The sequence below is a fragment of the Psammomys obesus genome, unplaced genomic scaffold (assembly GCF_907164565.1).
Source record: "Psammomys obesus unplaced genomic scaffold, mPsaObe1.curated_primary_1811, whole genome shotgun sequence".
Classification (NCBI taxonomy): domain Eukaryota; kingdom Metazoa; phylum Chordata; class Mammalia; order Rodentia; family Muridae; genus Psammomys; species Psammomys obesus.
This window is the reverse complement of record NW_026596110.1, coordinates 1,046,479-1,060,369: the sequence shown is the minus strand read 5'-3', so window position 1 is coordinate 1,060,369 and position 13,891 is coordinate 1,046,479. Positions and strand designations below refer to the sequence as shown.

The 13,891-nt window shown below is 37.9% G+C and overlaps 1 pseudogene; it reads right to left on the bottom strand.

The window, feature by feature from the left end:
• The window catches only part of LOC129692654 (olfactory receptor 4A47-like), a 30,665-nt pseudogene that overhangs the window by 16,003 nt on the left and 771 nt on the right, over nt 1-13,891 (bottom strand).

Below are 13,891 nucleotides of genomic sequence, written 5' to 3'. Positions count from 1 at the left end.
CTATCTATCTATCTATCTATCTATCTATCTATCTATCTATCATCTATTTATATGTATCTATCCATCTATCTACTGATACATCCATCCATCTATCCAACCATTTGTCTATCTATCATCTATCTACCTTTCTAGAAAAAAATTGCACATTTATCTTTGTGCTAATATTAAAAATATGATGATGTAAATGCATGCATATTTTCTTTGTTTTTATGAGTTTTATTTTTGAGTTGTTTCCAAAACACAATGGTCAAAGCAGAATGAAAATTGAAGTTACAAGTTATCTAATGAAAGCAAAGCTTTATGGCTGTATTTGCCCCCAAATTAACTGAAGTGACATTTCTTTGTAGAGGATAAAGAGCAGCCAGCATCTGCACACTCATTCTCTCTTCTCTGCCCATGTCCTAGCATATTTATTGTCTTCTAAGTTATTCTGGCACAACAGCCCATCTTAGTCTTTGTTCAGAGCTCACATATGTACTCTCAGAAGCCCTTAAAGGAGGTTGGCCTATGGGGATCTTTCACTAGAGACATTACTTACATTTAAATTTCATCTTGAGGATATTTCCATCTGGAACAACAAACTGAATTGTTTTTTCTATCTCAGGCCGTTGACATTAAAAACTATTTTATTTGACATTAAGAGCTGTTTTTTATTTTTCCTCAGAAAAAAATAAAAGCCCAAGAATTAAAACCACAGCAATTTTGTTCTTTCTTAAGCAAACAAAAGTTACTCACTGTGTTCTATATCTCAACTTGTTTTCAAAATATTTAACTATCCTGGCAAAGAAATTCTTATGAATTTTTTTCAATGTTGTTTGTTTCCAAAATGAAGTATGGTTTTACTTATTTTTTTAATTACTTGTTTTACTTTATTATTATTATTTATTTTTTATTAATTACACTTTATTCACTTTGTATCCCCCCATAAGCCCCTCCTTCCTCCCCTCCAGATCCCAACCTCCCTCCCCCTTCTTCATGCATGCCCCTCCTTAAGTCCACTGATAGGGGAGGTCCTCTTCTCCTTTCTTCTGATCTTAGTCTACCAGATCCCATCAGGAGGGGTTGCATTGTCATCTTCTGTGGCCTAGTAAGGCTGCTCCCCCCTCAGGGGGAGGTGATCAAAGAGCAGGTCAATCAGATTATGTTAGAGGCAGTCCTTCTTCCCCTTACTATGTAAGCAACTTGGATACTGAACTGTCATGTGCTACATCTGTGCAGGGGTTCTAGGATATCTCCATGAATAGTCCTTGGTTGGAGTATGAGTCTCTTTGAAGTTCCTTGTGTTCCAATTTTCTGGTTCTGTTGCTCTCCTTGTGGGGTTCCCGTCCTTGCCAGCTCTTACTATTTCCCACTTCTTATATAAGATTCCATGCACTCTGCCCAACAGTTGGTCATAAGTCTCAGCGTCTGCTTTGATAATCTGCAGGGCAGAGCTTTTCGGAGGCCCTCTGTGACAGGTTCCTAAGTTGTTTCCTGTTTTCTTCTTCTTCTGATGTCCATCCTCTTTGCCTTTCAGGATGGGGATTGAGCGTTTTAGTCAGGGTCTCCTCTCTTGATTAGTTTCTTTAGATGTACATATTTTAGTAGGTTTATCCTATGTTATATGTCTATATTAGTGAGTATATACCATGTGTGTCTTTCTGCTTCTGGGACACATCCAGAAGATCTTTTATTGTAGAGGATTGTTTTAGCAATTTATTATTCCATATGAAGTTGAGAATTTTTCTTTCAAGATCTGTAAAGAATTGTATTGGTAATTTGATGGGAATTGCAATTGAATCTGTACATTGCTTTTGGTAAGATAGCCATTTTTACTATGTTAATCCTGCCAACCCATGAGCATGGGAGCTCTTTCCATCTTCTTATATCTTCTTCTAATTCTTTCTTCAGAGACTGGAAATTTTTTTCATACAAGTCTTTGCTTTGCTTGGTTAGGTTCACCCCAAGGTACCTTATGTCCTTTGTGGTTATTGTGAAGGGTGTTGTTTCCCTAATTTCTTTCTCAGCCATTTTTTCTTTTGTATACAGGAGGGCTACTGATTTTTTTGAGTTAATTTTGTATCTGGCCACTTTGCTGAAGGTGTTTATCAGCTGTAGGAGTTCCCTGGGAGAATTTTTGAGGTCACTCATACATACTATCATATCATCTGCGAATAGTGACACTTTGACCTCTTCCTTTCCGATTTGTATCCCCTTGATCTCCTTTAGTTGTCTTATTGCTCTGGCTAGGACTTCAAGTACTATGTTGAAGAGGTATGGAGAGACTGGGCAGCCTTGTCTTGTCCCTGATTTCAGTGGGATTGGTTTAAGTTTCTCTCCATTGAGTTTGATGTTGGCTATAGGCTTGCTGAATATTGTTTTTACTATGTTTAGGTATGTGCCTTGTATAGCTGATCTCTCCAATACTCTAAACATGAATGGTTGTTGGATTTTGTCAAATGCCTTTTCAGCATCTAAGGAGATTATCATGTGTTTTTTTTTCTTTCAGTTTGTTAATATGATGGATGACATTGATGGATTTCCGTATATTGAACCAACGCTGAATACCTGGGATGAATCCTACTTGGTCATATTGGATGATATCTTTGATGTGTTCTTGTATTTGGTTTGCAAGCATTTTGTTGAGTATTTTTGCATCAATGTTCATAAGAGAGACTGGCCTGAAATTCACTTTCTTTGTTAGGTCTTTCTGATGTTTAGGTACCAAGGTGAATGAGTTTGGTAGTGTTTCTTCTGTTTCTATTTTGTGGAATAGTTTGAAGAGAATTGGCATTAGCTCTTCTTTGAAGGTCTGGTAGAATTCTGCACTGAAACCATCTGGTCCTGGGCTTTTTTTGGATGGGAAACTTTCAATGACCGCTTCTATTTCCTTGGGGGATATAGGACTATTTAATTGATTTACCTGGTCCTAATTCAGCTTTGGTAAGTTGAATCGATAAAGAAAATTTTCCATTTCATTTAGATTTTTGAATTTTGTGGCGTATAGACTTTGGAAGTAAGTCCTAATGATTTTTTGGATTTCCTCAGTGTCTGTAGTTATGTCTCCCTTTTCATTTCTGTTTTTGTTGATTTGGATGGTGTCTCTCTGCCTTTTAGTTAATTTGGCTAAGGGTTTGTCTATCTTGTTGATTTTCTCAAAGAACCAGCTCTTGGTTTCATTGATTGTTTGAATAGTTTTATTTGTTTCTAATTCATTGATTTCAGCCCTGAGTTTGATTATTTCTAGCTGTCTACTCCTCTTTGGTGTGTCTGCTTCTTTTTTGTTTTTCTAGGGCTTTTAGGTGAGCCATTAAGTTGCTTGAATGAGATGTCTCAAATTTCTTCTTGAAGGCACTTAGTGCTATGAACTTTCCTCTTACCACTGCTTTCATTGTGTCCTATAAGTTGGGTATGTTGTGTCTTCATTTTCATTGAATTCTAGGAAGACTTTAATTTCTTTCTTTTTTTCTTCCCTGACCCAGCTGTCATTTAGTAGTGAGTTGTTTAGTTTCCATATGTGTGTAGGCTTTTTGCTATTTCTGTTGTTGTTGAGGTCCAGCTTTAGTCCATGGTGATCAGATAGGATACAAGGGATTATTTCAATCTCCTTTTATCTGTTGAGGCTCGCTTTATGACCAAGTGTATGGTCTATTTTGGAGAAGGTTCCATGAAGTGCTGAGAGGGTAAATTCTTTTGTGTTTGGGTGTAAGGTTCTGTAAATGTATGTTAGGTCCATTCAATTAATGGCATCTGTTAGAGAAATTGTTTCTTTGTTTAATTTTTGTTTTGTTGACCTGTCCTTTGTTGAGAGTGGGGTGTTGAAGTCTCCCACTATTAATGTGTGGGGATCTATGCGCAGTTTAAGTTTCATCAATGTTTCTTTTACAAATGTGGGTGCCCTTGTATTTGGGGTATAGATATTCAGGTGGAATTTTCCCTTGGTGGCTATGAAGTGTCCTTCTCCATCTCTTTTTATTAATTTTCATTGAGAGTCTATTTTATCAGATATTAGAATGGCTACTCCTGCTTCCTTCTTGGCTCCATACACTTGGAAAACCTTCTTCGAGCCCTTTATCCTCAGGTAATGTTTATCTTTGTGACTTAGGTGTGTTTCTTGTATGCAAAAGATTGCTGTGTCTTGTTTATGCATCCATTCTGTTAGTCTGTTTCTTTTTATTGGAGAATTGAGTCCATTGATGTTGAGAGAGATTAATGACAATTGGCTGTTAGATCCTTTGATTTTGATGTTGGCTATGGTAGTATGTTTGTGTGCTTGGTACTTTTTGTTTTACTGTAGTGAGGTTAATTATTTCCTGTGTTTTCTTGAAAGTAGCTAGTTTTCTTGGGTTGTACTTTTCCTTCTAGTGTCTTCTGTAATGCTGGATTTGTGTGTAGATATTGTTAAAATTTCTTTTTCTTGTTGAATATCTGTTTTCTCTGTCTATGAGGACCGAGAGTTTTGCTGGGTATAGTAGCCTGGGCTGACATCTGTGTTCTCTTAGGGTCTGCATGATATCTGTCTAGGCCCTTCTGGCTTTCATAGTCTCTGTTGAGAAGTCAGGTATGATTCTGATGGCCTTTTTCCCTTGCAGCTTTTAGTATTTTTTCTTTGTTCTGTATACTTATTGTTTTGATTATTATGTGGTGTGAGGATTTTCTTTTCTGGTCTAATATATTGGGTGTTCTGTAGGCCTCTTTTATTCTTATTGGCCTCTCCTTTAAGTTGGAGAAATTTTCTTCAATGATTCTGTTGAAAATATTTTCTGGGCCTTGGAGGAGAGAATCTTCTTTTTCCTCTATTCCTATTATTCTTAGGTTTTGTTGTTGTTGTTTATTCTTAGGTTTTTGTCTTTTCATATTGTCTTTAATTTCTTGGACGGTCTGTGTCAGGAATTCTTTAGATTTAACATTTTCTTTGATGAGTACATCGATTTCTTCCATTGTATCTTCCACACCTAAGATTCTTTCTTCCATCTCCATTCTTTCTTCCATTGGTTCCATTGGTTCTGTAGTTCCTGTTTTCTTCCCTAAGTTCTTTCTCTCCACAATTTCCTCTATTTGTGTTTTCTTTAATTTTTCCAATTCTATCTTCAGATCTTGAGCTGTTTTGTTGATTTCCTTTGTCTGACTGTATTTTCCTGTTTTTCCATCAATTCCTTCAGCTGTTTGTTTGAACAATCTTCTGTTTCTTTTATTTCATTCAGTGATTTAAGCATTTCCTCTCCAAAGGCCACAAACTGTTTGGCTGCAACGAATGGCCATAATCTGTTTGAGTTTGTCTTCCTCTAGGTCTTTATGCACTTTATTTGTTTTCTCTGTTATCCTCTTCATGAGCATAGATGTTAGGTCATCTTCTTGAATTTCAATTATGCTGGGGTGTCCAGGGCTACTTGCCCCTGGATAACTGGGTTCTGGAGATGCCATATTGCTCTGTCTTTTGTTGGTTGAGCTTTTATGCTGGCCTCTACCCATTGGGCTATCTTAGTTATTGGGTGTTAGTTTCTGGTGGTTTCTAGAATCTTGTGGTGGAGAAAATCTCCTTGGCAGAAAGATGGTTTTTCCTGAAGGAAGCCTTCTCAGCTTTTTGGGTATAGTCACTGGATTGCCGGTGTTTTTCAGGAGTTGCTGCTCTCCCCTCAGGCATAGAGACCTGAGTGGTAACTGTGGTCCTACTTAGTCAAGAGGGCTCTCCTCTCACCAGCAGAAGTCTTGAAGACAGCTGCCCTGCTTCTGGGTTTCTTGCTGTAAATTTAGTGATCTGCTGCTGTAACCTGTGTGTCCCGTGGTTTGGTCAGTTTTGTTAGGGATAACTGGTCACCTCTTGAAGTAGTATCTAGGGGTTGATCTAGAGGATTCCAGGCTTTTGTAGGTGTTGGGGCTCTGTGCCCCAATACCCAAGCAGTAATCTGTGGTAGGTAGATACCGCTTTCCTGGTAACAGCAGTCTATTTGTTACATAGCAGGTCCCTGGGTTGGGCTGGTCTTCTGGGCCTTTTTCAGGGATATACTAGGTGGCCCTTTGTTTCTTTCCCTGTGAGGATTTCTCCCGACAGTGACTCTCAGTCTCTGGTGCCCTGGGGTGCACTGCTCTGTCTGTGCCAAAGAACTGGGCTCTCAGCAACTGTTGGTGCTTGCAGCTAGAGCCTAGTTCAATGATGGCGGCTCGTACCTGCTGGTCTGAGAGACTTTTTCCAGGGAAAGACTGGGTGATCCAAGTCAGTACTGTTTTCTTCCTTCCCTGTGGCGTTTTCTCGCCATTGGGACTCCCAGTCTCTTGTGTTTTTTGTGCCCACCGATCAGCCTGGGAATGTGATGAGGACACGCAGGCATGTGGCTATGGTCTGGTGACTTAGTGCTTGCATGACCTGGGATCTCTTCCGGGTTCTGGCTGAGTGACCTGAGAGTGGACCCGACTGATTTCCACACCGTGGAAGTTTCCTCTCACCTGGGAAAAAAATGATCGCTGTTGTTTTAGGGCCCAGAGTTCAGTCTCTTTGTCGTTGTTGGAAAATGTTGCCCTGCTCCTCAGACGCAGTGTTCTGGCGCCACCATCTTGTCGCCCCCCCCAAAATTTTTCTTTTAAGTTCAATAAAAAATTGTGTTGGTATTTTGATGGGAATTGCATTGAACCTTCAGATTGCTTTTGGCAGGATGGTTATTTTCACTATGTTAACCCTTCTGATCAATGAGCTCGGGAGATCTTTCCATCTTCTAATATTTTGACCCCAGTCTGTTTCTATGCCACCATGCCACTTTTATTACTGTTGCTCTACAGTTCACTTTGAGATCAGTGATGGAGATAACCTCCAGAAGATCTGTTATACAGGGTTGTTTTAGCTATTTGTTTTTTTTTGTTGTTGTTGTTGAATCTGTAGATCTGAAGATTACTTTTAGTAGGATGGCCATTTTTACTATGTTAATTCTACTGACCTATGAGCATGGGAGGTTTTTCCATCGTCTGAAATCTTTTTCAGTTTCTTTCTTCAGAGACTTGAAGTTATTATTTTTTTCATACAAGTCTTTCACTTGCTTGGTTTGAGTTACACCAAGGAAATTTATGTTGTTTGAGGCTATTGCAAAGGGTGTTGTTTTCCTAATTTCATTCTCGGCCCATTTGTCTTTTATATACAATAATGCTACTGAGTTTTTGAGTTAATTTTGTATCCACTTTGCTCAAGGTGTTTATCAGCTGTAGGAGGTTTGGGAGTCACTCATGTAAACTATCATTTCATTTGTGGACAGTAATACATTTATTTCTTCCTTTCTGATTTGTATCCCCTTGATCTCCTTTAGTTGTCTTATTGTTCTAGCTAGGACTTCAAATACTATGTTGAAGAGATATGTAGAGAGTGGACAGCCTTGCCTTGTTCCTGATTTCAGTTGAGTTGATTTAAGTTTCTTTCTGTTTTGTTTGAAGTTGGCTATACACTTGCTGTATATTGTCTTTACTATGTTTAGCTATGTGCCTTGCATCCCTGCTCTAAGAATTTAAACATGAATGGGTGTTGGATTTTGTCAAATGCTTTTTCAGCATCTAAGGAGGTGATCATGTGGTTTTTCTCCTTCAGTTTTTTTTACATGGTGGATTATACTGATGGATTTTTGTATATTGAACCACCCCTGCATACCTGGGATGAACCCTTCTTGGTCATGGTGGACCATATTATTGATGTGTTCTTGGACTTGGTTTGTGAATTTTTTTACTGAGTACTTTTACTTCAATGTTCATAAGAGAAATTGTTCCAAAATTCTCTTTTTTTGGTTGGGTCTTTGTGTGGTTTAGGTATCAAGGTGACTATAGCCTCATAGAATGAGTTTGGTAATAATGTTCCTTCTGTTTCTAGTTTGGAGAATAGTTTAAAGAGTATTGGTATTGGCTCTTTTTTTTTGAAGGTCTGGTACAATTATGTGATGAAACCATCTGGCTCTGGGCCTTTTTTGAATGGGAGACTTTGGGCGACTGCTTCTATTTCCTTAGGGGATATAGGACTATTTAATTTATTTATCTAATCTTGATTCAACTTTGGCAAGTGGACCCTATCTAGAAAATTGTCTTTCATTTACATTTTCAAATTTAGTGGCATATAGACTGACACTGTGCTTCTGGAACTCAGTTTTGTCTGGGCTCTGCCATCTTGGATCTGGGTTCCATGTGATTCTGTTTTTCATAGGGTGACCAGCAGAACCATGACTTGGAGGCTGGCATGCTGTTTAGGGAATGCTGATGCTGCCTTCACGGGAGTGGGAGGGATCCAATATCTGCTATTAGAGAGGAGTGTACCTGGATCTTCATTCACCAGAGCATGCTGAAAGGGCAGTGCGCCCAGAGCTACCGAACCTGGGAGATGGCCCCTTGCTCCTGGGCCAGATTGATTCTGGCATGTCCCTTTCAGTTTGGGAAGAACCAAAGTCAATGCTCTGGATCCACCTGCCTGTCTGCTCTCCCATCTTGTAGTCTCCAATCCCTTATTCCTCAGATACAGTGCAGAGTGGTCACTGCCAGCTTGGACTTCTTTGAATATTATAATGTTAATGTCTTAAAGGTCATTCAGTCTCATAGGAAATATATAAATTTGGGATATTAAACAAAATCATATAAAATTACACATAGAAATCAGAATATGCATAGTATTTTTATTATAGACTGATTTGCCTTCTGTGGTCCAGAATCCAGAGAATTCACCATTGTGCTACTCTCTTTTAAAAAATATATCTGAGGTTATTTCATGATATATTATGAATAATACAGAGTCATTATTAGAGTAGTTCTCATATGCCATTTATTGATTATTAACATTTTTAAAGAAGTACTTAGAGACTGATTATTTCAATGTAAAAGAAGCATCATGAAAACAGGTAGTTTTGAATTAATCATGCTACAGATTATGAAGCTAGAAAAACTTGTAAATCATGTTATCTCATCTCTTTACCTTACAATGTGTAAACTGAGTTGTGTTCTTAATATGTTTAGTAAATGACCCATATCCATGCCTTCCCACACTAGTTATAAAGTTTTTTTTGAGCATTCTGTGTTTGGAGATTGGGACACTGAATTTCTATTTTAGCACCTTAGACCCAAGAAGCATCAAAATCACTGTTTCAGTTTCTATTTCTCCAGTCCCATCATCATCAACAAGAGTTCTGAAAAACAAAAGCCTCACTACTGGAGCAGTAGTCAGTAATAGCTGTGGTTGGCTCAGTTCAATTCAGGTAAAAGGACATGGGACAATTGTGGTACTTTCAAATGTGTTTAATAATGGTGAGAGACAGTGATAGATAGAATGGACATAATTGTAGCTCCTGAGAACCATGACAAGCAGAATCACATAAAATAATTGCTATAAATGGTACTGTGCAAAATAATGTTGGCGTTGAAAGCCAGCCTTTTTCTGATGTGTTAAAAATTATTTTAATATTAATTACAGTTTATGCAGATTGTATCCCAGCTGTAGCCCCCTTCCACATTCCCTCCCAACCACACCCTCCCTCCCTCATCTCCTCCCACACCCCTTTCCAAGTCCACTGATAGGGGAGGTCCTCCTACCTTTCCATCTGACCCTAGCCTATCAGGTCTCATCAGAACTGGCTGCATTGTCTTCCTCTGTGGCCTGGTAAGAATGCTCCCCTCTCAAGGGAACGTGATCAAAGAGCTAGCCTTTGAGTTCATGTCAAAGACAGTCCCTTTTCCCCTTACTAGGGAAACTTGGACCTAGCTGCCATGGGCTACATCTGTGCAGAGGTTCTACATTATCTGCATACATGGTCCTTGGTTAGAGTATCAGTCTCAGAAAAGACCCCTAAGCCCAGATGTTTTGATTCTGTTGCTCTCCTTGTGGAGCTCCTGTCCCCTTCAGGTCTTTCTATCTCCCCCTTCTTTCATAAGATTCCATGCACTCTGCCCAAAGTTTGGTTATGAGTCTCAGCATCTTCGTTAATACCCTACTGGGTAGAGTCTTTTAGAGGCCCTCTGTGGTAGGCTTCTGTCCTGTTCCCTGTTTTCTTCCTCTTCTGATGTCTATCCCATTTGCCTTTCTGAATGAGGATTGATCATCTTATCCAGGGTCCTCCTTCTTGCTTAGCTTCTTTAGATGTACAGATTTTAGTATGTTTATCCTACATTATAGGCCTAGTATCTTCTTAAAAATGAGTATATAACATGTTTATCTTTCTGTATCTGGGATACCTCACTCAGAATGCTCTTTTCTAGTTCCCTCCATTTCCCTGCAAATTTCATGATTTCCTTGTTTTTAATTATATAAATATACCACAATTCCTGTATCCATTCCTCAGTTGAGGGATATTAGGGTCGTTTCCAGATTCTGGCTATTATAAATAAAGCTGTTGTGGACATGTTTAAAAAAAGTCCTCATTGTATACTTGAACATATTTTTATATTTACCTAGGAGTGGTATAGTGGAATCTTGAGGTAACACTATTCTTAATTTTCTGAGAAAGCGCCAGATTGATTTCCAAAGTGGTCATACAAGTTTAAATTCCCACCAGCAATGGAGGAGGGTTTCCCTTTCTCCATATCCTCTCCAGCATATATTGTCAATTGAATTTTTAATCTTGGCCATTCTGATGGGTGTAAGGTGACAAATCTCAGGGTTGTTTTGACTTGCATCTCCCTGATGACTAAGGACCTTGAGCATTTCTTTAAGTGTTTCTTTGCCATTTGATATTCCTCTACAAGGAATTTTTTGTTTAGCTCTGTACCCCATTTTTAAATTGGATTATTTAATTTGTTGCATTTTAACTTCTCGAGTTCTTTATATATTGTGGATATTAGTCCTCTGTCAGATATAGGGTTGGTGGAGATCCTTTCTCAGTCTGAAGCTATCATTTTGTTCTTTTCCACAGTATGGTTTTGGTTTCTGTGTCAAAAATCAAGTACCGTAAGTGTGTGAGTTTATTTCTGGGTCTTCTATTTGATTCCATTGATCCACATTCTGTTTCCATGCCAGTACCATGCAGTTTTCATTACCATTGCTCTGTAGTACAGCTTGAGATCAGGGATGGAGATACCTACAGACGATCTGTTTTATAGGATTGTTTTATCAATTCTGAGATTTTTGTTTAACCATACAAAATTGAGAATTGTTCTTTCAAGGTCTGTAAAGAATTATGTTGGTAATTTGATCGGAACTTCATTGAATCTGTAGATGGTTTTTGGCAGTTACTCCTACTGTTTCATGAGCATAGGAGATCTTTCTATCTATCTTCTTCAATTTTCTTTCTTTAGAGGCTTGAAATTTTTTTTTTAAAACTTGTTTTTTCAAACAAGTCTTTCACTTGTTTGGTTTGAATCACACTAAGGTACTTTATGTTATTTGTGGCTATTGTGAAGGGTGTACATTCTTTAATTTCTTTCTCAGCCCTTTTGTCTTTTGTATACAGGAAGGCTACTGTTTTTTTTAAATTTCTTTATTTATTTTTAGTTAATTCTGTGTTCAGTCACTTTGCTTATTTTTTTTCCAGCTGAGGGAGTTCTCTGGTTTAATTTTTGGGGTCACTCATCTAAACTATCATATTACCTGCAAATAGTGATACTTTGACATCTTCCTTCCGATTTGTATCCCCTTCATCTCCTTTAGTTGTCTTATTACTTTAGCTAGGACTTCAACTACTATGTTGAAGAGATATGGAGAGAGTGAGCAGCTTTGCCTTCTCCCTGATTTCAGTGGGATTGATTTAAGTTTCTCTCCATTTAATATACTGTTGGCCATAGGCTTGCTCTGTATTGTTTTAGGTATGTGCCTTGCATCCCTGATATCTCTAAGACTTTAAACATGAGTGGGTGTTGGATTTTGTCAAATGCCTTTTCAACATCTGAGGAGATGGTCATGTGTTTTTTCTCCTTCAGTTTGTTTGTATGGTGGATTACATTGATGGATTTCCTTGCATGCCTGGGATGACCTATTTTGTCACGGTGGATGATATCTTTTATGTCTTCTTGGATTCCATTTCAAGTATTTTATTGAATATTTTTTTTATCAATGTTCAAAAGAAAGATAGGTTTGAAGTTCTCTTTTTTGTCCGGTCTTTCTGTGGTTTAGGTATCAAGGTGACTGTGGCTTCATAGAATGAGTTTGGTAATGTTCCTTCTATTTCTATTTTGTGGAAGAAAATTGGAGGAGATAGCTCTTCTTTGAAGGCCTGGTAGAATTCTGCACTGAAATAGTCTGTCCCTGGGCTTTTTTTTTTTTTTTGGAAGGGAGACTTTTGATGACTGCTTCTATTTTCAATTTCCTTGAGGGATATAGGACTATTTATTCTATTTACCTGATCTTGATTTAAATTTGGTAAATGGAACTTATCAGGAAAATTGTCTGTTTCATTTAGATTTTCAAATTTTGTGGCATATAGGCTTTTGTAGTACAACCTAATGAATTTTTAAATTTCCTCAGTGTCTATTGTGATGTCCCCCTTTTCCTTTCTGATTTTTTTTTTTGGATAGTTTTCCTCTGCCTTTTAGCTAGTTTCATTAAGGGGTTTTGTTTTGTTTTGTTTTGTTTTTCCTTGTTGATTTTCTCAAAGAACCAGCTCTGGGTTTCATTAATTCTTGGTATTGTTTTTGTTTTTTCTTTTTCATTGTTTCCAATCCACTCCTTTTGGGTGTGTCTGTTTCTTTTTTTTCCCTCCTAGGGCTTTTAGGTCTGCCATAACATTGCTTTTAAGTTATATTTCAAACTTCTTTTTTTTCCCCCAAGGGTGTGAAAGTTTATTTAAAAAACAAAAACAACAAAACAAAACAACAACAGGAAAATGAAACAGTATCACACCGATCATTGTGACCAGCATACACATAATGGCTTTTCTCTTGGGTAGGAACATTGCTGTATTTTCAGATACTGAAATGTTTCAATAGGACCAGGAACATTAGAGAATAAAGATCTTGGATGAAAATGGACACTAGTAAGTCTGGTGCTTTATCCCACAGGATTCATTTAAAGTCCCATGAATCAGTCGCATTATGCTCCGTGGTTAGATGAACAAAAGTTCTCTTAGGAGTCAGCATGAACTTTTACTTCTTTGTATTATAATCTTTAGTTTTTATAATTTAAGCTGTGTCCACCCTGGCTAGAGCCTACTCATATGAGACACCTCAGGTAATTTCCTTGATGCTATTGCACAAGTTTACTAATTTTACTTAAAAAAGAAAAAAGAATCAAACCACCATCACAACAAAGAGGCAAATAAATGTGACTTTCAAATCATTTGAAAAGCAGAGAGCTTGTTTGTTCAATACCAATTCAAATTTAAATTAAAAGCTATAATTATAACCTCCAACCTTCTGCAATAAAATTAATTTTTAAATATATATGGGCTCTCTTTATCTAACTGTACTTTACAATCAACAAGAGGAAGTTGCTTTTTCAGAGAACACAGCTTCTGGCGACAGTCCCACATGTCTGTGGAGAGAGCGCCGTATGAGGCCAGCTCTGCCTTTAAGTTCTAAGGTACAAGGATTTGACCAGAGGTCGACATTATCATAATCTGTTCTTAGAAATTCAACCCATATGTGATTACTTCATAGAGAGTAAATACACTGTTGAGTAATTGTCCTACTAGCCTTTCAGACTCTGACCTTTCTGCAAGCTGATCCTTTTGGGTAACTGTGGCTCACCCCCTTTGAATTTGGCCTCTGTACTCCTACGTTACCGTGCCAGTACCCAAATTTCTGGAGTGGTGTAAATGTAGTTCACAGGGACAGCAGATACAGGTCCTTCAGACTTCAGTGACAGCTTTTACATCTGTAAACTCAAGAATCACATTATTTAGCTCAGCAACTACAAGAAAACATTGAGGTTTAGGCATTTCACATAAGAACCTTTTTGTGCTTTATAATGAGGCTGCTTGTGAGTCTTTTTTTTTTGTATGAGCATACATAGTTTGAGCTTTAATGTCTTTGG